The 25,038-nt window shown below is 37.7% G+C and overlaps 1 protein-coding gene and 1 pseudogene across 2 annotated transcripts in view; one reads left to right on the top strand and one right to left on the bottom strand.

The window, feature by feature from the left end:
• The window catches only part of LOC309647568 (uncharacterized protein), a gene marked incomplete at its 5' end in the record, with an annotated part of 31,920 nt that extends 24,692 nt beyond the window's left edge, over positions 1 to 7,228 (top strand). The window contains one exon of the mRNA XM_082434985.1: positions 1,695 to 7,228. The remainder of the gene's footprint in view (positions 1 to 1,694) is intronic.
• Positions 7,229 to 8,798: 1,570 nt separating this feature from the next.
• Positions 8,799 to 24,477, bottom strand: LOC309647567 (asparagine synthetase [glutamine-hydrolyzing] pseudogene; annotated as a pseudogene). Its single transcript has 3 exons — positions 21,376 to 24,477; positions 21,056 to 21,075; positions 8,799 to 20,817 (listed from the first exon to the last, which is right to left on the bottom strand). The product of its transcript is annotated as an asparagine synthetase [glutamine-hydrolyzing] pseudogene (transcript).
• Positions 24,478 to 25,038: the final 561 nt, after the last annotated feature.

Below are 25,038 nucleotides of genomic sequence, written 5' to 3'. Positions count from 1 at the left end.
CCTCCCTGTGTCCTCAAGTCCATTCTCTATGTCTGCGTCTTTATTCCTGTCTTGCCCCTAGGCTCTTCATAACCATTTTGTTTTTTTTTTAGAGTCCATATATATGTGTTAGCATACGGTATTTTTTCTCTTTCTGACTTATTTCACTCTGTATGCCAGACTCTAAGTCCATCCACCTCACTACAAATAACTCAATTTCGTTTCTTTTTATGGCTGAGTAATATGCCATTGTATATATGTGCTACATCTTCTTTATCCATTCATCTGTTGATGGACACTTAGGTTGCTTCCATGTCCTGGCTATTGTAAATAGAGCTGCAGTGAACATTGTGGTACATATGTACTACATCTTCTTTATCCTTTCATCTGTTGATGGACATTTAGGTTGTTTCCTTGTCTTGGCTACTGTGAATAGTGCTGCTGTGAACATAGGGGTGTGTGTATCTTTTTGAATTATAGTTTTGTCTGGGTATATGCCCAGGAGTGGGATTACTGAATCATATGGTAATTCTGTTTTTAGTTTTCTGGGGAACCTTTATACTGTTTTCCATAGTGGCTGTACTAATTTACATTCCCACCAACAGTGTAGGAGGGTTCCCTTTTCTCCACACCCTCTCCAGCATTTGTTATTTGTAGACTGTTTAGTGATGGCCGTTCTGACCAGTGTGAGGTGGTACCTCATTGTAGTTTTGATTTGCATTTCTCTGATAATTAGCAACACTGAGCATTTTTTTATGTGCCTATTGGCCATCTGTATGTCTTCTTTGGAGAAGTATCTATTTAGGTCTTCTGCCCATTTTTTGATTGGGTTGTTTGTTTTTCCCCAATCTTTTATTTTGAAAAATTTCAAACATATTTGGCTGTGCTGTGTGACATCATGAAATTTCACTCCTAAAGTGTCAGCATGAACCTGCTAAGAATGAGGATATTCTCCAGTATAAATATATTACCATTATTACAACTTAGATACCATCTGATATTCAGTTAATATTCAGATTTCTCTAATTGTTTCAACAAATGTCTTTTATAGCTTTAAAAAAAGATATAGTGAAAGATTCCACATTGTTATGTCTCTTTAGTTATTTTTTTTTTAAATGTAGAGTAGTCCCTCACTTTTAATTTTCATTTTATTATATTAAGTTTTTAAACAGTCCTGGCTACTTTTCTTTTCTTTTTTTTTTTTAATTTATTTATTTTTGGCTGCGTTGGGTCTTCATTGCTGTGTGCAGGCTCCTCATTGTGGTGGCTTCTCTTGTTGCGGAGCACGGGCTTCAGTAGTTGTGGCACACGAGCTCAGGTGGCTCACGGGCTCTAGAGCGCAGGCTCAGTAGTTGTGGCGCATGGGCTTAGTTGCTCCGCGGCATGTGGGATCTTCGCGGACCAGGGCTCGAACCCGTGTCCCCTGCATTGGCAGGCGGATTCTTAACCACTGCGCCACCAGGGAAGCCCATAGGCTACTTTTCTTATAGTATGTCTCACATTCTGTGTTTATCTGATTGTTTCCTCACGGTGTCACTTAACCTGTTCTATCCCTTTTCTTTTCTATAAACTTGATGTTAAGTCTAGAGGCTTGATTAGATTTAGGTTAAATATATAATGTCGGCTTGTCCCATTATTAGTGATGCGACATTTGGTCACTTGGTTAAGGTGGTGATTGCCAGTTCTCTCTATCATTTTCTCCGTTGTTGTTACAGGTAATCTGTGGAGTGATGCTTCAGCACTGTGCAAATATCCCTTCACGCATTGAGTAAGCATGCACTTAACTGCCTTATCTGGCTTGCCCTGATGTGGAGTTGATTCACATTCATAGGCTCAAGATCAGAAGACACCTCCATCTAGATCAGTGGTTCTCAACTGATCTAGAGTTGATTTTGCCCTCAGGGGACGTTTGTCAGTGTCTGGAGATATTTTTGGTTGTCATAATTGGGAGGGGAATGTGCTACTGGCACCGAGTGGGTAGAGGCCGAGGATGCTGCTGTGCAGCCTACAATGCACAGGAAGCCCCCACAAAGAGGTTCTGGTCCAGAATGTGAATAATTTCACTGTTCAGAAACTTTGATTTAGATGCGTAATTAAGCTTCTCTCTCATACACAGTTCATTGACCTTTTTGGAGATGCTAGTAAAGTTTTAGAGCCTATCTTCAGCAATGGTAGAAACCAAGCAGATGTTAGATTCCATCAGAGTTTTCCCATGTTTCAAGCCAGGCAGATTTTTCTACCCACCTGTTCTGTCTTTCCATTTCTTTTTAGGTGTCTTCTCCAGAAGGATTTAAATTGTTTTCCTCTACTCTCAAGAAACTAATAAAATAAGGATGAGAAAACCCCTAGAATTAATACATTGAAGCATTTTTGTCTGCTTTTGTGTTTCCTAGAAGATTTTGGAATGTCATCGTAAAAGCCCCAGGGCCAGAGAAGAGAAAATGGAGAAAGAGAAATATCAAGTTAAGAATTCACTGTTACAGAAATGGCTCAGAGAGAGCAGCCAGAGTTCAAGAAGGGGCAGGGGAGTGCAGAGGGCATTTCCACTCTCACACCTGTAAGTTATTAATGACCTTTGAAGTGATTGTTGATGGAAGCACTTGTACATTTGAGCTGCTTCATGTGTATACTTAGTGTATTCAGAGAACTGCCTAGCTTCTGGAGCCCTGAAATATCTTCAAGGTACATCAGAGATCAAACGGCAAAATCCATGACTTGGGAATATCATGTAGCCATGTGACATGTGGAAGGATCCAGAGTATGAGAACTGATGCCTAAATAACTACACTGTATATTTTTAACTCAGAGATTTAATATTGCTTTTATAACTTTTAAAATAGCAATCTCAGAAAACAATGTTCCACAGTTTCAAGATAAGGTAATAAGAGGTAAAGTTTTTACACATTTATTTTAGGTTCCTATTCTTAAAAGATTAGAACATAATTACCTTATTTTCATTCAAATTGTCATTTGGTAGTTTATACAGCATTTGGTTTAGGTTTTGAACTCCTGGGCCAAGGACATTGCCCTTCCCTGTTGAGAACTGAATCAACAGTTTTGTTTGTACTTAACTAATACGGAATTACTTCAAGTCCAACTTTCCTCTCCTGTACTCTGAAGCTAGTACATGAATGCTTTCAGCAGCTGTAGTTACATTTTTGGAGGAAGCAGCAAAATACATAGGTCTTTGCTTTTATTTTTAATTTTTTTTCCTATCAGTATTTCTTAAAATTATTTTTCATGCTTATTCATTAACATATCTTTCTAAGTGGAATAACATAGCAGCTGTTGGCTTGACATGGTATTAAGAAACAATTATAAAGAATTCAATGGAGGACTTCCCTGGTGGCGCAGTGGTTAAGAATCCGCCTGCCAGTGCAGGGGACATGGGTTCGATCCCTGGTCCGGGAAGATCCCACAGGCTGCGGAACAGCTTATCCCATGCACCACAACTACCGAAGCCCACGTGCCTAGAGCCCGTGCTCTTCAACAAGAGAAGCCACCACAATGAGAAGCCCGTGCACCGCAACAAAGAGTAGCCCCCGCTCACCGCAACTAGGGGAAGCCTGCGTGCAACAACGAAGACCCAATGCAGCCAAAAATAAATTTATTTATTTTAAAACAAATTCAGTGGAAAATTATAGAACATGATTTATTTCCAAAGTATAATTTTTACTCCTTATTAGTAAGCAAACTGTTTTAGGTAGATAGCTTGATTAGAAATTAGGAATTGTAACTTAAGTATTTAATTCTATCAATCATTATTTACATTTTTCCTATACTTGCTCAATTTCTACAAAATATGAAAACTTGAAGAAAAAGATGTGACACTATATATCATTATTCTTTTACTCATAAATGAGAAGAGGATATAAGAAAGGGGGTGGTAGGAAGATGGTGAGAGTAATTTCTTTTTTTTAATAAATTTATTTATTTATTTATTTTTGGCTGCATTGAGTCTTCGTTGCTGTGCGCAGGCTTTCTCCAGTTGTGGCGAGCGGGGGCTACTCTTCGCTGTGGTACACTGGCTTCTCATTGTCGTGGTTTCTCTTGTTGCGGACCATGGGCTCTAGGCACGCAGGCTTCAGTAGTTGTGGCACGTGGGCTCAGTAGTTGTGGCTTGCGGGCTGTAGAGCTCAGGCTCAGTAGTTGTGGCGCATGGGCTTAGTTGCTCCACGGTACGTGGGATCTTCCCAGGCCAGGGCTCAAACCCGTGTCCCTTGCATTGGCAGGCAGATTCTTAACCACTGCGCCACCAGGGAAGCCCGAGAGTAATTATTTTAATATAAGGGATCTTATTTATTGTCACTGTCAGTAATGTTTCTTTATGAAATTTTCATTATTCTTTATGAAAGAGATTGACTTAGAGCAACACCAAAAGCTAACAAAGATAGTACAAGAAAAGAAACTTATAGGGGACTTCCCTGGCGGTCCAGTGGTTAAGACTCCACTGCAGAGGGTGCAGGTTCAGTCCCTGATGGGGGAACTAAGATCCTGCATGCTGTGTGGTGTGGCCAAAAAAAAAAAGAAACTTATAGGTACATCTCATTTATAAATCCTAGGTAAGATCTTAGCAAATTGAATCCACTGTTGAATAAAAATGATAAATACATCATGACCAAATTGGATTCATCCCAGAAATGCAAGTTAGTTTAACATTCAAGAATCCATTTTATTACAATTAATATATATAATTTATTAGATTAAGAGAATAAAGAATGAAAACCATATGATCATCTTAAATGCAGAAAAAGAAAAAGCGAACGCTCTTAACAAGCTAGGAACAGAAAGTAACCCCCATAACCTGATAAAGCCCATCTCCAAAAAACAACAGCAAATATACTTGATTGTGAAATGTTAACATTTCTTTTATTGAATAAGACGGAGATGCCCCAAATCATCATTTCCATTCAGATTTTGTATTGAGGGTTATTCTCAAGTAATGTGAGAAGAAAAAGAAGGTGTAATATTTACAAAGAAGAAACCAACATTTTTATAAATGATCTGATTGTCAATATAGAAAAGCTAAATAATCAACAGATGAATTATTAGCATAAATAAGAATGTTTAGCAAGGTCACTGGATACAAAAGCACTATTAAAAACTCAATTACAGTTAAACACTAGGAAAAAATCTATTAGAAATATGATTTTTTAAAAACTCTATTTATTATAACACCCAAAGTTATGAACTACCTTAGAAAAATGAAAAGAGTTTATTCAAGAGATCTAAAATGTAGAGCTATTTTATGTGGGTAGGCAAGACTCAATATTGTAAGAATGCTAATTCTGCCCAAAGAGTCATTGAAATTCCAGTTCCCCAACAGATTTTTTTCTTTGAATTTGAGATGCTGAATCTATAACTGATACGAAGGAGCAAAGATCCAAGAGTACCAAGACATTCCTAAAGAAAAATAGTAAGGTTGCTACCAGATCTTAAAATTTACTCTGTAGGTATAGTAGTTGAGACAGTGTCGAACTGACATGGGAATAGAGAAATAGACCAGTGGAACAGAATAGAGAATCCAGAATCAGACCCCACAAATATATAGACAGTAAGGGTACTGCAAAGCAGTGGGCAGAAAAGATGGTTATTTAAAAAAATGGTCCAAGAACAATCCAATTGGAACAGCAATATTATTTAAGAATGACAAAAACATAGACGCAGCACCAGGTTCATCAATAGTAAGCTGGTTAAAGAAATTATGGTATAGTCATACATTGATCTATTTTATAGCAATGAAAATTAATGAATCTTAGCTGTACTCATTAGTAAGAATGAATCTCAAAAATTTAATATTGAGTGAAAAAAGCAAGTCACAGAAAACTAAATATTATCCATTTAGTCTCAGTCCATTCAGGCTGCTGTAACAAAATACCTTAGACTAGGTGGCTTGTAAACAGCAGAAATTTACTCTTCACAGTTCTGGAGGCTGGAAGTCCAAGGTTAGGGTACCAGCATGGTTGGGTGAGAGCCGGCTTCTGGTTGTAGACTTAATATCCTCACATGGTAGAAGGGCTTAGGGAGCTCTGGGGATCTCTTTTAAAACATCAGTAATCCTATTCATGAGGGTTCTACACTCATGACCTAATCACCTTCCAGAAGCCCCACCTCCTAATGCCATCACCTCAGGGGCTAGGTTTCAACATAGGAATTTTGGGAGGGGACACGAAATTCAGACCATAGTATGTTGCATTTGCTTAAAATGTAAAAGAGGCATATTTAAATTATACACTGTAAAGCTTTACGTACATTTGTGGTAAAACATGAGGAAAAGAACAATTATCACAAAATTCAGGATAGTGATTACCTGGAGTGGAATGATGGAGGTGTGATTGGGAAAAGGCACACTGTAGGTGAGGGAGCTCCTAAAATGTTGACAGTGTTCTGTTTTATAAGCTATGTCCTAGTCGCACAGGTGTTTGTGTTATTATTTTTCAAACCGGGTTTTCATAATAATACTCTTCTATTTGTGTGCTATTTTTTACATTAAAATGATTATAAAGAAAGATCTGTTAAAAATCAGATCTATGTCTCTTGATCCCTTTACCTTTAACAGGGATGCAAATGAGTTCTGTTGTTGGAGACTTAAAAGAGAGAGCAATTTTTTAAAAAATAAAAAGCTTTTTATTTGGAAATACTTTCAAACTTACAGAAAAGTTATACAAGAATCATACAAAAAAACACCTGTTTACCTTTTATCCAGATTCACCTACTGTTAACATTTTACATTACTTGATTTTTTGTTAAGGAGAGATTTATTATTCCTCTCTATTTTTTTCCAAATTAATTAAGAATAAGGTGCAGACATCATGCCCCTTTGTCTCCAGATGCTTCATTGTATATTTCCTGAAGAAAAGGACATTCTGTTACATAACCGCAGTACAGTTATTAACTTCAGGAAATTTTTAACATTGAAACAGCACTTTAAAATAATCTACCATCTGCTATACAATTTGTCAATTGACTTAATAATGTCCTTTATAGCATTTGTTTTTTCCTCCACTAGAGGTTGCAGTATACGTATTGCATTTGATTGTTTCTTTAGTCTCTTTCATCTGAACAGTTCCTGAGCCTTTCTTTGTCTTTTATAACAATGATAGTTTTGAAGAATACTGTAACAATTTTTTATTTTATTTTAAGAGAACAGTTCTCATTTTGAGATTGTTTACTGTTTTCTCGTGATTATATTGTTTATGATCCCTAGTCAAAATGCTACACAAATGATGTATTTTTCTCAGAGTTATCACATCTTTTTTTTTTTTTTTATAATTTATTTTATTTTATTTCAATTATTTTCTTGATTTTTAATCTCTCATGAGTCTGATTTATTTTCTATTCTCCAGTCAATTTCTAGTGTTCTTCTCTGCTTCCTATAAAACTTCCAATTACAACCACCACCAACCTCCTATGAGAAGTAACCCAGAAAATCACAGGATTCCACAAGACATGTCATTTTACTTAATAACATGTTAGATAAACAAATTCCAATTAACAGTTACATTTATTGAGTTGATATTTTTAATTCATTTTTTAAATTTACTGAGTTTTTCCATAATGAATGATTCAATATCAGTTTCTTAATGGCTCCTCTCAAATTTCAAAGACAAGTCAAAAGTTCAATAGAAACTTCAGCCTCAGGGGTTCATGTATGGAAATATATAATACTATTTATATTTTAAATATACAGTAAATTGAATTTTATATAAGCAAGGTTTTACATTCTGTTGGCTTCCAAAAGAGAGAGGCCACTTGGAAAGCTTAATGTGTGTCCTCTGAAGTTATCAGCTCACAGCTCACTGACGTCTGCCTCCTTTTAAGGAAATCTAGAGATCAAGGGAAGAGCTGGCTTGCTGCTTGGAAGTGGAGCAAGGAGAGTATCTAGTAGATTGGAATCAAGCTGGTCTTACAGAGTTTGTTAGACAATCAGCACACAAGTATTTCCCGTGAATGAGATGTGAAGAGAGCCTGTTGGGGTCATTGCATAATCTGACCTAAAGGCCACAGAAGGGTGAGCAGGCTCACAGAGGAGGAGTTGGCAGGGTCCCATGGAATTTCTAGTGGTTAGGAGTGAATAAATTACTTGGAATAGAGTGCCTCCTTTCAGGTCAAGGGAACTGCAGGTGAAAATCCAACGACTTGTGGGTGGTATCTCCTAAGAACCCATGAAGAGCCTCTGAAGGGAAAGAGCTTTAACTATCTGCAAGCACAGAAAGTGTGAAACCATCTCACGACTTTACTGGTAAAATAACATTTCCTCCCCTCCGGGTGGAGTGGGGTGGGTCAGATAGGAAGGTTAGTAAAATCCCAGTGAGGAAGGGTAGACACTTAAGGAGGGGAAAGAGGGCCATGCTTTCCTCTGTCATTGAAAGGGGTGTACCCACGGCAGAGGTCATCTGTGGGACAGGATAAGATCTACCATTGCATTAACTTTGAAACTCTCATTATTTTATGGGATCAAACATTTTTATTTAAAATGGAATTGAGGGACTTCCCTGGTGGTCCAGTGGTTAGGAGTCCGCCTGCCAATGTAGGGGACACGGGTTCGCGCCCTGGTCGGGGAAGATCCCACATGCCGTGGAGCGGCTGGGCCCGTGCACCACAACTGCTGAGCCCACATGCTGCAACTACTGAACCCGTGTGCCTAGAGCCAGTGCTCCGCAACAGGAGGAGCCATCACAATGAGAAGCCTGCGCACCGCAACGAAGAAAAGCCCCTGCTCGCTGCAACTAGAGAAAGTCTGTGCACAGCAACGAAGACCCAACGCAGCCAAATAAATAAATAAATAAATAAAATGGAATCGAGACTACAGGTTAGTTTTCATTGAGGGGCAGGGAAGAATGTTTCTGAATAAAATTTATTTGTTGGAAAAATCTATTCATTTTTGAATAGGTAATACATTACATGATTTAAAATAAAAGTGATATGAATAGGGTACAGCCACTATGGAGAACATCATGGAGGTTCCTTAAAAAACTAAAAATAGAGTTACCATATGATCCAGCAATCCGATTCCTGGGCATATATCCATAAAAGACCAAAACTCTAATTCGAAAAGATACACTCCAGTGTTCATAGCAGCACTATTTACAATAGCCAAGACATGGAAGCAACCTAAGTGTCCATTGACAGATGAATGGATAAAGAAGAAGTGGTATATACAGTATATACAATGGAATATTAGCCATAGAAAAGAATGAAATAATGCCATTTGCAGCAACATGGATGGACCTAGAGTTTATCATAATAATTGAAGTCAAGTCAGAGAGAGAGAAATATCAAATGATATCACTTACATGTGAAATCTAAAAAAATGATACAAATGAACTTATTGCCAAAACAGGAACAGACTCACAGACATAGAAAAGAAACTTATGGTTACCAAAGGGGAAAGGGGGGAGGGATAAATTAGGAGTTTGGGATTAACAGATACACTCTACTATACGTAAAATAGATAAACAATGAGGTCCTACTGTATAGCACAGGTAACTATATTCAATATCTCATAATAACTTATAATGGAAAAGAATCTGAAAAAATATATGTAAATGTATAACTGAATCGCTTTGCTGTACACCAGAAACTAACACAATATTGTAAATCAACTATACTTCAGTAAATAAAATGATATGAAGAGAGTACACTAAGAAATATTCTTCTCACATCTGTCCCCCTCTACTCAATTGCCATTCTCCTCTTACAGGTAAACATTTTTATGTGTTTATTGTTCCAGTATTTCTTTATGCAAATATAAGCAAATATGAATCTCATACTCCTGTTTCTTACAAAAAATGGAGCATACCTTTCAGAACTTTTCTTTCTTTTTTAAAATTGCTGTAAAACATACATAATGTAAAATTTACCATTTTAACCTAGAAGTAGAATGGCTGGATCATATGGTAACTGTATGTTTACCTTTTTGAGGAACCACCAAGCTGTTCTTTTACAGTGGCTGCACCATCTTACATTCTCACCAGCCATGCAGGAGGGTTTCAATTTCTCCACATCCAGTATTTCTCTTTTTGTGATTGGCTTATTTCATTTAGCATAATGTTCTCAAGTTTAATCCACGTTGTAGCATGTGTCAGAATTTCCTTTTTAAGGCTGAATAATACACCATTTTATGTATATACCATATTTTGTTTGTACATTGATCTGTTGATGGACATTTGGTTCTTTTCTACCTTTTGGCTCTTGTGAATAATGCTGCTATCAACATGGGTGTACAAATATCTGTTGTAGTCTCTGTTTTCACTTCTTTGGGGTATATACCTAGCAGTAGAGTTGATGGATCATATGGTAATTCTATATTTACCTTTTTGAGGAACTGCCAAGCTGTTTCTCACAGTGGCTGTAGCAGTTTACATTCCCACCAGCAATGCAGGAGAGTTCCAGTTTCTCCACATCCAACACTTATTTTCTGTTTGTTTGTTTTTGATAATAGCCATCCTAATGTGTGTGAAGTGGTATATCATTGTAGTTTTTTTAATAATCTTTTTAAAAAAATTTATTTTATTTGGGCTGCTCTTAGTTGCGGTGAGTGGGCTTCTCATTGCGGTGGCTTCTCTTGTTGCGGAGCATGGGCTCTAGGCGCACGGGCTTCAGTAGTTGTGGCTCTTAGGCTCTAGAGCGCAGGCTCAGTAGTTGTGGTGCACGGGCTTAGTTGCTCCGCGGCATGTGGGATCTTTCAGGACCAGGGCTTGAACCCGTGTCCCCTGCATTGGCAGGTGGATTCTTAACCACTGCGCCACCAGGGAAGCCCTCATTGTAGTTTTGATTTGCATTTCCTAATGACTAATGATGTGCCTTTTCACGTGCCTTTTGGCCACTTGTTTGTTTTCTTTGGAGAAATGTCTATTCTAGTTCTTTCTCCATTTTTGAATTGGGTTGTTTTGTGTTGTTGAGTTGCAGGAGTTCTTTATATATTCTGGATATTAACCCCTTATCAGATATATAATTTGCAAATATTTTTTCCCATTCTGTGGGTTGTCTTTTCACTTTCTCAGTAGTGTACTTTGATGTACAAAAGCTTAATTTTGCCTGTGCTTTTGGTATCACATCCAACAAATCATTGTCAAATCTAATGCCATGAAGATGTCCCCTGGGATGTGGGCTGTTGTATGCAAGGCTGCCTGCTGTGGGGCTGAGGCATGATGGCTGTTATGCAAATGGTTAAAATGCACCAAAATTTACCAACCTCTTTGTCAAGCTCTGCTACAAATGTTGCAAGTGTTTGACTAAACTCCAGAGTTCCAAAATATTTACCTTTAGACAGTTCCTGCTGGTTCTGTAGTTGTTTAGGTAGAAGGATGGTTTCCTGGATAGGTTCTGTGAAGTCCCCTTGCATTTGCTTTTTTTGAAAAAGTTTACAATATATCCTGGAGATCTTTCTATTGATATATATCAGTACATAGAGCTCTTCCTCATTCTCTTTACAGCTACCTAATATTCTGGAGTTCATGGTAGATGTACCATGGTTTATTTAACCTGTTCCCTACTGCTGGATGCTTGGATTTTATACAATCTTTCACTATTACAGACAGTGATGCAATGAAAAACCGTGTGTGTGTGTGTGTGTAAATTTGTACATGTACAGGTTACATACACAGGTATATCGGTGGGACTCATTTCTAAAAGTGGAATTTCTAGATCAAGGGTGAATGCATTTGCAGTTTTGGTAAATATTTCTAAAAGACCCTCCATAGAAGTTGTACCCTTATAAATCCCACCAGCAATGTATGAGAGTGCTTGTTTTCCCACAGATTCAATAACAATGCATTTTAAACTTCTGGAATTCTGCCAGTTTGGTAGGTGAGAAATGGCATCTCAATGTAATTTTAATTTGCATCTTTCTTATTAGGAGAGAAGGTGTGTATCTTTTCATATATTTAAGGTCATTTCTGGAAAAAAAATTTAAGAGGACACAATGAACACAAATAAAATTACCTTCTAATTTCATCCCTTGAATCTTGCTTGTTCAATGCAGTGGTTATAATTTTAATTGGGGAAGCTGTCATTGGGGAGCTGAAATGTGTTGCTGCTTCATAGTAGAAGACAAAGCCGGAGATGAGAAGAAAGGAGAGCCAGGTGGAGAGGTAGGGTGAGAGAAACGTTTTTCTTTTTAAACGCCAAATGAATATTGTGGAATGTAAGTGAGGGTGCTGTAGGACTTGAATTGGATGGTGTTTCTCAGTTTCTCCCATCGTTTTTAAAAAATGGCTTTGAGGGAAGACCCAGTGTGATTATTCTAGGAAGTAAATTACGATAGGTTTTAACTGGGCTCCAACTGCACAGGATATTCAGGATTCTTCAACTACCGCTTACCATGGGTGTTCTAAGCTGCCTTCTGAGTTATGTGGCTTACTATATAGCCTATATAGCTACTCTCCTATTTTTCTGGTGTTTTGAAAGTGTGTGTGTGAATCCTGTTCTAAATAGTAAATGTTATAGACGATAAGCAATTTAGTTTGCCTACTTTTCTGATAGCATGAATATCCCAGGAGAGTTTGCTTAATAAGAATCTTAAAAGAGATGAGGGTTTGGGGGCCACTGAGCAGATGAGAGGTTGAAGGGGGATGGGGAAGTAGCACAGGGACACACACTTAACGGCTGTTTCCTTGGGGAGGATCTGACCAGGATTTGAATCTATATAGCCAAGGGCAGTATAGAATAATAGACTAGGAGCCACTCCTAAGAAGACAAACAGGATCCTAATCAAGGAACAGTCTCTGCCACCAGAGTAGAAGATCCTGGCAACATTGCCTAGCTGAATTACAAAAGTGCTGTGAACAAGTAACTGTCATGTGTCTCCCACTCTTCTCCTATATGATGGGACTCTTTATTATGGTCATCCTTTCCGTTTCTCACCATTGCATGTTGGGTGTGCGTGAGGCAGATGATTTTAGTTCATGGGTCTCGAGCAGCCACACCAAAGGAGCTGCACTGGATCTGATATAGATCACAAAAATTGGACTTTGAGCCTGATGTTGTAATTGGATAAAACAGCCAGATCACAAAGCACCACGTATTATATGATTGCACTTACAGGGAATGTCCGTAAGAGGCAAATATACAGAGAAAATAGATCAGTGGATACCTAGGATTAGAGATTGGAGTGGGGTGTGTGCATGACTGCTAATGGGCACAAGGTTTTTTTAGGGGGTGATGAAAATGTTCTGAAATTGATTGTGATGATTGCACAAGTCTGTGAATATACTAAAGCACTTTGATTTGTACACTTAAAATAGGTAAATTGGATGGTATGTGAATTAAAATTCAATGAAGCTGTTATTTAAAAAAAACAAACTTCAGACTAGCTAATAGTTGGGAGAAAACAAAACATTTATCTAATAAAGGATTTCTATCAGTGAATAGAAATTAGGTTTATTATATATTCATTCAAATTGGTACTTTTATCATCACTAGCATCCCTCTTTATCTTCAGTAATATTTTTTGCCTTAAAGTCTGCTTGTCATATCTCAAAATAAAAAGAAGGAAAAAAAAAATATTTTTCTCATCTGGCTGATCCATATCATGATTGGAAATCAATTTTGTAACCACAGAAAAATGGGTTTGTAAAAGTGAAAGAAAAAGAGTACAGCCATTTCTATAGATAAAGTTCTTTATATGTTGTACAATATATTTTACACGTATTCAATTATATTTGTTTATGAATCCTGAAAAAGAGAACGACTTAGCTTTTTAAAAGACCTTTCACTGAATAGGTTATAACTCTGATTTTTAGACTATTTCTTTTATATGTTTTTATTTTATTTATAATCAGTTAAATAAAATCACTTTCATGATTAAAAAAAGTCTACTTGTCAGATATTAATATGACTATACCAGCTTTATTTTAGCTGGTGTTTGCATGCTTTTTTCATACTTTTTCTTTCAACCTATGTTTTCATATTTAAACTTAACTTGTAAATAGCATATGGTATATTTTTATCCAATCTGAAATCTTCATCTTTGAATTGGACTATACAGTCCTTTTACAAATAACATAGTTACTATTATAATTGAGTTTAAGTCTATTCATTTTTTAAAAAATTAAGTTTTTTGGCTGCATCGGGTCTTAGTTGCCGCACACAGACTCTTCGTTGCAGTGCGTGAGCTTCTCTCTAGTTGTGGCATTTGGGCTCTAGAGCACACGGGCTTAGTTACCCCTCAGCATGTGGGATCTTAGTTTCCCCACCAGGGCTCGAACCCACATCCCCTGCATTGGAAGGCCGATTCTTAACCACAGGACCACCAGGGAAGTCCCTAAGTCTATTCATTTTATTGGGTTTATTCCTTGGTTTTCTATTGATTCTTTCTGTTTTTTGTCCCCTTGTTTCTACTTTCTTGCCTTCCTTCCTTTACGTGAATGAAATATTTGTATTAATCCCTTTTCTATTCTCTCTCTTTTTAAATTATTTTTTGGCTGTGTTGGGTCTTTGTTGCGGTGTGCAGGCTTCTCTCATCGTGGTGGCTTCTCTTGTTGCGGAGCACAGGCTCTTTCAGTAGTTGAAGCATGCAGGCTCAGTAGTTGTGGCATACGGGCCCTAGAGCACGTGGGCTTCAGTAATTATGGCACGTGGGCTGAATAGTTGTGGCACGCGGGCTCTAGAGCGCAGATTCAGTAGTTGTGGCACATGGGCTTCGTTGCTCCATGGCATGTGGGATCTTCCCAGACCAGTGATTGAACCTGTGTCCCTTGCATTGGCAGGTGGATTCTTAACCACTGCGCCACCAAGGAAGTCCCATATTCTCTTTTTACTAATAACTTTTTATTACTCTTTTAGTGGTCACTCTAGAAATTACAGTGTACATCCTTGACTTAGTATAGTCTACTTAAGTTAGTACTTTGAAGAATACAAGAATCTTATAACAGTCTACTTCATTTACCTCTTCCTGCTTTTTGTCATTTTACTTCATGCGTTTTAAGTTCCACAGATTTTATTGTTGTTGTTTTAAGCAATCAACATTTGCTTACACTTAACCTCTGAACCTTAACATATTTAAATTTAGGGATATGTTTTATCTCTTTATCTCTTCCAGCAGTTCTATTCTTTCATCTGAGATCATGCTCTTTCAGCTTGAATAACTCTCTTTATTAGTTCTTAAGACTCAAGCCTGCATATGACATATTCCTTTAGATTTCATTTGAAAACATTAAACATTTTTTTAATTTGTGGTTAAAAAAACAACATAAAATTTACTATCTCTACCATATTCAAGTGTTCAGTTTAATAGTGTTATGTATACTCACATTGTTGGGTAATGGACCTCCAGAACTGAAACTCTATACTCATTAAACAATGACTGTCCATTTGCCTAGACCCTAGTCCCTCATACAGTATTTGTTCTTTTGTGGCTGGCTTATTTCACTTAGCATAATGTCCTCAAGGGCACCCATGTCATAACTTGAGACAGGATTCTTTAAAAAAACTGAATAATATTCTGTTGTATGTATATACCACATTTTGTTTATCCATTCATCCATTGATAGACATTTGGGTTGCTTCTACTTATTAGCTATGTGAATAATGCTGCTGTGAACATGTGTGTGCAAATATCTTTTTGAGATTCTGCTTCCAGTATTTTGAGTGTGTATCCAGAATGAAGGCTGTTTGATTTGGGCAAAGTAATGTATTTGAGGTTAAAAGTTAAGGAAGTTCATGCAATGGATTTTATTTCTATATTAAACAAGGACTGTATCTAGTCAGAATGTGGCTCAGATTGGTATATCTTGTCCAGCTTTTTAAAAAAATTTTTTATCTTGTCCAGCTTATATGTTGTATTGGTGAGAGGGTGTATGTATCTTCTTTCACAAAGGCAGAGTGTGTTCATCAACACTTTATACGATTGTCCCGCAATGCCTTGAAGAATAAGGTTACATATGTTGTACAATATGTTTTTGTCTATTCTGGTTAGTCAAGTTGGTCAAATATGGTAAGTCAAACTGCTGCAGTGTTATTGATAGACCAGAGTAGGCTTTGTGGACTGAGCACTGCTTGAGGCATTTCAATGTTGAGCAGCATCTCTGTGTGTATGTATATATAGCAGTCAGTTTCACTACTTGTTAGATATTGTGGTGAAATACTGATTCATTCAAGAGGCTGAATGTCCTGGTTAACTTTACTTTCTTTCAGTATCTGGGTTTGGGTATATGCTCACTTGTTTTTATTGTCAGAGAGTTGGGTATATCATTAGTAGTAAAACTGTCTTGTAAGGGTATCCACTGAAGATGAGTATAGAAATAAGCTTTCTTAGAATATACAACAAATAGTTGTTATTTACTCATTTTTACTTTTAATTTTGCAAGTCAAAGAACCTTTTTAGGAAGTACAGTATTCATATAGAAAAGGACAAAAGGACTTTAAGTGGTAAGTGTACAATTTGTTGAATTTTAACAAAGCAGACACATCTATGTAACCAATGCCCAGATCAAAAAGAGAATATTTTCAGTATAGCAGAATCCTCCTTTGGCCCCCTCTCAGTTATTATTCCCCCAGGGGTAACCGCTATCCTGACTTCTAACATCATAGATTTGTTTTGCCTTTTTTAAACCTAATATAAATAAGATCACACTGTACTCTCACTTTTACCTGGCTTCTTCTGTTCAGCCCAATATTTGTGAGATTTATTCCTTATTGTGTGGGTAGCGATAGTTCATTCATACTCCATGAAAAACCTTAAACATACACAGAAGCATACAGAATAGTATAGTGAACTCGCATTTTCTGTCCATCTTCAACAGTTATCAACTCATGGTTAGTCCTGTTTCAGTTACCCTCCCACCCACTGTCCTCAACTCCAGATTATTATGAAGTAAGTCCCGGACATATTTTCACCTGGGTGCTCAGTATATTTTTTTCTTACACATTTAGTAATTTTAGTAAATTGTATCTTGGAGTTGGTTGTTCCTAGCTGATTTTCTTACTTATACATATACTGCATGTGTAAGAAACTTATATATGAAGTTTCAATATATAACTTCAAGTCATTTTTTTCTCATTTGGAAAGTTTTCTTGAAATAGTGTTTTTAGGGAATTCCCTGGTGGTTCAATGCTTAGGACTCGGTGCTTTCACTGCCATGGCCTGGGTTCAGTCCCTGGTCAGGGAACTAAGATCCTGCAGGCCGCACCGTGCAGCCAAAAAAAAAAGTAAATAAAATAAGTAGTGTTTTTAGTATTTTAGTATTTGTTCTCTCCTGCTTTGGTTTTCTTCTTTGGGGTCTCCCTCTATGACCATCTTATCTGCCACTTTTTCTCAAGTCTTTTAAAATCACTTTCTTAATTTCTTTTTGATTTAACATTTTTTTCTTATTTCACCTTCTATTTCTTATAAGCCTTCTTTTTTTTGAATTTTGCTTTTATACTACTTCTAATGTAATCTTAATTTCTGAAGATATATTTTTTTGTTATGTTTGTTGTTCTTTCCTGAGTTCTATCATCTCATTTTTAGTTTTTCTAATTTTTATTTGTGCTGTTCTCTCAAATCTTCTGTTATTTTGTTAATTTGTTTTAGCTCATTTTGAATTATTACTTTGTGGTTTTCATCTGTTTTGTGGACATGTTTTAAGCTTTGCTTTTATTGTCTTTAGGAATGTTATTGATGTTACCCTAACATCTTTTTCCTCATAATAACTTTGAGATTTGATTGCTTCCCTTTTTGTTATTAATTTTCATGTGGAATTAATTTGCCCAAACTTTTATTTTTTTATTTTTGAAATACTTATTTATCTATTTTTGGCTGTGCCAGGTCTTAGTTGCGGCATGCGGACTTCTTAGTTGTAGCATGCAGACTTCTTAGTTGCGGCATGCGGACTTCTTAGTTGCGGCATGCAGACTCTTAGTTGTGGCATGCATGCAGGATCTAGTTCCCCCACCAGGGATCGAACCCAGGCCCCCTGCATTGGGAGCGTGGAGTCTTACCCACTGGACCACCAGGGAAGTCCCTGTCCAAACTTTTAGATGGGAGGAATTAGTCAAGATAACTTTTCTAGCTTCATGTGTAAAGCTCCCTTTTCTATTGTTTTTACAGAGTGTTCAAAAATATTGCCTTGTACTTTCTGAGATCTCTTGGCTTCACTTTTTATCTGGACCTTCTTTTACCTTTGCCCTCACGTCCCTGAATTGGTCAATTTGGATTCTACTCCCTGCAGTTTCTCTCATTTTGAGCCTTTATTCTGTCCTATTGCTGATTTTTGCTGTTTCCATTTTCTCAAGCTTATAAGATACCCTTGCTTCTATCTGCTTCCTCCCTCACAAATACTGATATTATGCAGCTCTTGTGGCTTCTCATGTTTTTTTCCTAACCACTTCTATTTTGGTGTTTGTGGGCATAGCTTGTCACTTAGTTTTGTTGTAGGTGTTGTTTAATGCTTTTTAGTTTTGTTGCCCTAGTTTGTCTGTTTGGGTGGATTTGGGAGATAAAAACTATATCACTATCACCACCATCTTCTGTAATATATTTAAAAAAGAATCGTTCTGTGGCTTATTAGATTCTGTTAAGGTAACTTTGTGCTAACTGGTTAAGTATGGATTTTCTCCTTTTGCTTTATCAATAAAACTTCTGTCAGTTGGTCAGAAATTAGCAAATCTCAGTCTTAGATTCCTTGAATTTCTTGACTCTTCAGTATATAATTCACTTTTAAATTGGTGTCTCTGTTGGAGATCCTACTATCCTATATTTTACTCTTGGGGAAGAAAATTAGCTGACTTTCCCTTTGATTCCTTGTGGGCTCAACTCCGTTCTTCCAACTCTGTTCTCTTTTCCTCATTTTAGTCTTCTCTTTTTTCCTACTTTCTTAGCACAATATACCCAGTTTCACTGCTTTCAAAAGTTTATAGTCTAGGCATTGGAGAACACATACCCACAGATATATGTCACAATATAATAAATATCACAAGAGAGATTTTACGTTATCAGAGTGAAGAGGAAATAATAATTAATTTTGGCCAGACAAATCTAAGAAGGCTTCACAGAGAAGGTAACATCTGAGGGAGGTGGGTTTTGAGGAATGGACAGGAATTTAGTAGATGGGCGAAACAGCTTACTCGAAGAAACTGTTAGAGCAGTTCCCTTGAAATTGAATCTCCCATGACAGTATTTCCCTATAGTAGATGAACTCATATTGATCTTAAATTTATTTTCTCGTAATCATTTGATGTAAATGTGTCTAATAGAAGCCAGGGGAGTGTTTTACTGCTGGGAGTGGGCAGTAGATTAAAAAAAAGTAAATTGAGAATGGGAACTACCTATATTGAAAGGACAGGTAGAAGAAGAGGGCCCAGTGAGGGATATTGAGAAGTGAAATCAGAGACTTGTAAGGTAAACCAGGGGAGATTGGTCTCAGAAAAGCCAAAAAGGAAGAGAATTGTAATAATGAGTCAATGGTCAACAATGTCAAAGATAAATTGAGTGTGCCCTGAAGCAAGGCATTGGATTTAGTAGTTAAGAGGTCACTAACTGATTTTATTTGTTTCATTTTGCTTTGGATACTTAGAGATTTCTAAAATTTAATTTTGTTTTAGATCTATGTAAAATATTTACATAGTTTCAAAGTCAAGTATGCAAAACATGTCTGGCTTCTCTCTCTGTCTCCTGCATCCTATTCCTTCTTCCACCCCATTGGTAACCATTTCTTTTTAATTTTATGATTTATTTTTCCTTTGCTTTTTAGGTTTGAGACTTTCATTTTTTTTATGCCCAAGTAAGTCTGGGTGGTTGACCCTCACTGCTACTTCTACCCACTGCCCCCAAACTTGCTACCCTTCACAAGAAGAAGAAACACTTTCAGTCTATAGCTTAGAGTGTGCCTAAGCTTTGTCAGCTGACTTGTAATGGGTCAAAGTGCAGGCAGAAGGGTCAGTGGCATTGATCTACTTTGGCATCCAGGAATTAGTCAGCCTCTCAGCCTGGCTTGAGTAGTGACATTCAAAGATTTGATGATACTAATAGCTGTCTTTAGTTTTAGGAGTACTGAAGGGACATGTTTTTCCTGTAGTTGCCATCCATTGCATCATCAACCTGATGTTCAGTATATTTCTGTAAAATCCTAAACCAGAAATTCTTAACTGAGGCTATCCCATCACGGAAGGATTTTTTTTTTTGGTCACCAGAGAATCTCTTTACATATCAGACTAGAGTACTTAAATATCTCTCTCAGGAGATATTTTCTATCCCATTCTTTGGTGTTATCATTTCTGGTGGCAGAGACAAGTAATAGGAAGAAAATCAATGATCCAGGAATGGGATCCTCAGTTCAAGGCCATGGGCAGCAGTAGTTTGATCTGTGTGGAGAACATCAAACAGAGTTCTTTCAGATGTCTCTTACTCTGTTCCTTGGCTTTTTTAGAAGAAATTTTTGTGAAAATATTTGTATCCCTGTGTAAGTTTGTCTGAACCTTCTCCAGAGAAGATCATTGTGGTATCTGTGCTCTTCCAAATGTACTTGGAAATTAAATACATACCTACTGAAGCATGGACTGTTGTAATGTCATAAGTTTCCAAGTAAAATATGACTTCGTCCAGGACCCGAATGCCTTACTAAGAGTTAAAAAAGACTTCATGATATTCCCTCCCAATATGATTTGCCACCTTTCTAGCAGCCAGTAAATTGAGACTGTCTTCCATGACAATTGCAAATGTCTGGAGCGTACTATACTTGGGTCACTTTTAGCTGCTTCAACACGGTGACAGCAGCCAAGCTGGAATCCAAGTCCCCTAATTAAAAGCATCCAATCCTTCTGTCTGTCATCAAACGTTTCTTATTAACATTGTCAAAAAGGATCCAGAAGTATGCATGTATATGAAGTAGAAAAAATAACATGAATAAATCTGTTTCGCTAGACAAACATTAATTACTTTATTCCAGTGGAATCACAGCATGTATACGTTGTTTGAGTTTCAGTTTAAGGATGTTCCCTATCTCTTGAATCATCAGTTTTTCTCCTGTCTACTGGATCATTTATAGCATATGCATATCTGTACATGCTGTAATATCTCTCTTCTATTTCTCACTCTCCTTTATAGCAAAAGTCCTTAAAAGAGTTGTCCATACTTGCTCTCTCCAATTCTCCTCACCTTTCTTCATAATTTCTTTTCTTTTTTTAAAATTTATTTATTTTTGGCTGCGTTGGGTTTTCGTTACTGCGTGCGGGCTTTCTCTAGTTGCGGTGAGCGGGGGCTACTCTTCGTTGTGGTGCGTGGGCTTCGCATTGCGGTGGCTTCTCTTGTTGTGGAGCACCAGCTCTAGGCGCACAGGCTTCAGTAGTTGTGGCACGCGGGCTCTAGAGTTCAGGCTCAGTAGTTGTGGTGCACGGGCTTAGTTGCTCCATGGCATGTGGGATCTTCCCGGACCAGGGCTCGAACCTGTGTCCCCTGCATTGGCAGGCGGATTCTTAACCACTGTGCCACCAGGGAAGCCCTTTCTTCATAATTTCTATCTCAAAACCTGGGAATAGTTTCTCTACACTGTTATAGAGGGCAGACAGAAGTTCATCTCTACAGTGTTCATTTCCACTGATGCAAATTTGCCATTTGGCTTTAAATCCAAAACTTTAGAGTGTGCTGGAAAAAAAGGCTCCACTTTGAAAAAGGAGTTGTAGTGTGTGTCAAATTAACAAGACCTTTAGCTTCTGAACACACAGCCAAAAATCCATCTTCTATCATGGCTGTAAAGAAAGGTCTGACTGCATAGGTGTCTCTCTGCCTAGGAACACTTTCTTATTGGTAGCATCCAATAAAATAAATGCATACACCCCATCTAACATACAGATCGTTTGCTCAGTTCCTCCTTTGTCATAAAGATGAAGGATTATCTCACCATCTGCTTTGGTCTGGTGATCAAATTTAAAATGGTGTTGTATCTCCTTGTGGTTATAGATCTCACCATTGTAACAGACCCACAGTTAAGGGTATTTCTTTGCTCATATTAGCTTCATTCCAAACAGTTGTTCAACTACTGCCAACCAGTGAAATCCAAAGCAGCAGTTGGTATAGACATTGACATTCTAAAGATGAAATGTGTCTATCTGGACCTTTGTGTGCAATCTTCATATCACTCAGACACTGATCAGAGGAACAGTCATCACTACCAAAGAGTCCAGATGCCGCACATGGTGCAGTGGAGCTACAGGATCTCCAGGCATGAGCTGACCAGGCTGGCAGGAGTAGAGACAAGGGCTGTGGACCATCTCCATTTTTTGTTATTAATATAAACATATCTATGTATCTGTATCTGTAGTTCTCTTTTTTTTTTTAAGATTTTTTTTGATGTGGACCATTTTTAAGTCTTTATGGAATTTGTTACAATATTGCTTCTGTTTTATGTTTTGGTTTTTTGGCTGCGAGGCATGTGGGACCTTAGCTCCCCGACCAGGGATCGAACCCGCACCCCCTGCATTGGAAGGCAACGTCTTAACCACTGGACTGCCAGGGAAGTCTCCATGTATCTATAGTTCTCTTTTCTTAGATAAATGCTAACAACCTTACGTAGTTTATCTACCTTGATTTTTTTCTCTCAGCAATATATCCTGGCAATCATTCCACTGTTGTATGTAGAAATTTTCCTCATTTCTTTTTACAGGTACATAGTTCCCCATTTTATGAATGTTCTGGTACATTTTAAGATAGAATAAGGGTATTAGGAAAGATTCAAAGCAGTGGAAACCTTTTGGAAGAGGAGGCCTTTTATTTTTTTGCCAATCTGTGGGAAACTCAAGGGTCCTATAGAGGCTAAGATGATTGTGCCAACAAAGAGATGGCTGAACCTATTAACACAAGATTGCTTCTGGTCCTACATAATAAACCCCTTTGTTCTCTGAGCTGAGAGGAGCTGGAAGGATTTGAAGAAAGAAATTGGCTTTTTCCTTTCCTCCTATACTTCCTTATTTTATATACTCTGTTATGCTAGTAGGTTTTAAAGCATGCCTAGGGTTAACCTGGAGTACAGCTCTCTCTCACAGGAGAGGCAGCTAACACAGTTATCAGGGAAGTCCTGCTTTCACCTTTGGGAAACCATTTTCCGGACGCTTGATGTTTCTCCTTTCACTCTTTCTGGAATCAGGTCATTGGGCAGATGAGGTGTCTCTTCAGAAGTTTCTGAATTGAGCGTAAAATAGCTTAACTCCAAAACCCTGTTATACACTAGATCCAAAAATTCACTCTCGTCTACTTCCCATCTTGCATTCTGCACAGCCATATTGTCCAGTAAAGCTCACTAAAGACAGGGTTCCAGTGAGTTCTGTATAACAGAACAGCCAGCAACGTACACATATGCAAACCCTCAGTGGAGTTAGTGGAATTAACATCAGGGAAAGTAGGACATAGAAGGTGTTTGCTCTTCTGTTTCCCTCTCTGTCAGCCCATTGCCTCACCTCAAAGAGAAGAGTTGCTGATATGACTAGTCATATTCAACTGACCTAGTCAAATAGAGAACGGGATCACTGTGCTTTGAAAAGATTATGCACAAAGCCTATATGAGGAAGGTTTTGAATCAGTCCTGAAAAATCACAAAAGTAGGATTAAACAAAAATAGACACATTCCTTGTTCTTGGATAGGACCATTCAGCATCATAAATAAGTCAGACCTCCTCAGGTTAATATATAAATTTAACGTAATTCCCCAAAAAGATATCAGCAAAACTTTTCCTGGCACTGGATCCTAAACTTCAAATGGAAAAATAAATAAGCAGGAATACCTATGAAGGTCTTCAAAAGGAAGAGCAATGAGAGGGGGCTGGCCTTATCACATACTAAAAAAATATTATAGACCCTATAATTAAAACATTGTGGTGTTGATGCCTGACTAGGTAGACAAACCAATGGAAATAGTTCCAAGTACACATGGAAATTTAGCATATGACAGAGGTAGCACCTTAAATCATTGAGGGAAAGGTTTAACTTAAAGTTGAAAATGGTGTTAACATGACTGGAGAGTCATTTGAAAAATACGTATTTGGATTTATGTTCCCTTTAATTAACATTAAAATGTACTCCAAAAAGGTGAGTTATTTCGATGTACAAAAATGAAAATATAAGTTTAAGAAAAAAACATATGTCCATTTCTTTATAACCTGGACATGAGAAAAGCCTTTCTATTATAATTTAAATTCCAGAAGGTCGATACATTTAAGCTCTCAGAGTGAGGGCAGCTTGTGCCTAGAAATGAACAACTGGGATCACTCCACGTGTGTGGGAATGTTAGTATTCTAATGACAGAAATTAAACACACAGGCTGGTGCCAAGTTGCCCAGGCTTGTGCTGACAAGCCGTGCGGCCCACCTTTCCCAGACAAGATTGAGAAATGTTCTGCATCTTCCCATCTCCCTCTAATAAGAAACGTCCTGCTTTGGAGCCACACAAGGTGTGAGAGGAACTGACGGCTAGTTTTCAGCCCAAAATTTTCATGGGAAGTAAGTGTTCACCGCCTTGAGTGATGGTGTCACTCATCAAGATTGGTCCGGCACCAGTGACTAAATTTATAGTAGAGAAATCATGAGCTAGATATATTAGAATTAGAGGCTATGTCAAAGAAAGCAAAGACAGCATTGTCCCGGGCTTTGAAAGCAGCCGTTTTACTAAAGAGGTACCATGGCATAAGAGGGGTCATCAGCTTTCAGATTCTGGTTTGCTGTATTGGGGTGGCCACCGTTACGTTATCACCACATATGTCAGGTTTCGTTTTGTCAGTACCTCACTTGTCAGTTGATTAGGATGCAGTTTTGGCTGCTATAGTAAAGACAGAAATAACAGTGATTTAAACAAGATAAAAGTTTATTTCTCTGTCACATAACAGTGCATGCATTAAGCAGTAGAAGACTGATAAGATGATTCCGCAGAGTAGGGGACCTTGGCTCCTCCTATCTTGTTGCTCTGCTATTTTCAACGTGGGGCTCCTATCTCACGAGTTAAGATGGTTGCTCCAGCACCCACCAGTATGTCTTCTTTCAGGAAGGAGGGAAGAGGAAATGGAAGGCATGCCTCTACTCTTTAAGGGCACAATTCTTACATTCCATAAAGCACACCTTAGTCACACGTCCACACCTTGTTGTTAGGGAGGGTGG

This window comes from Balaenoptera physalus (genome assembly GCF_965194825.1).
Source record: "Balaenoptera physalus genome assembly, chromosome: 18".
NCBI lineage: Eukaryota > Metazoa > Chordata > Mammalia > Artiodactyla > Balaenopteridae > Balaenoptera > Balaenoptera physalus.
The sequence above is the reverse complement of the archived record's forward strand: the minus strand, read 5'-3'. Positions and strand labels throughout refer to the sequence as shown.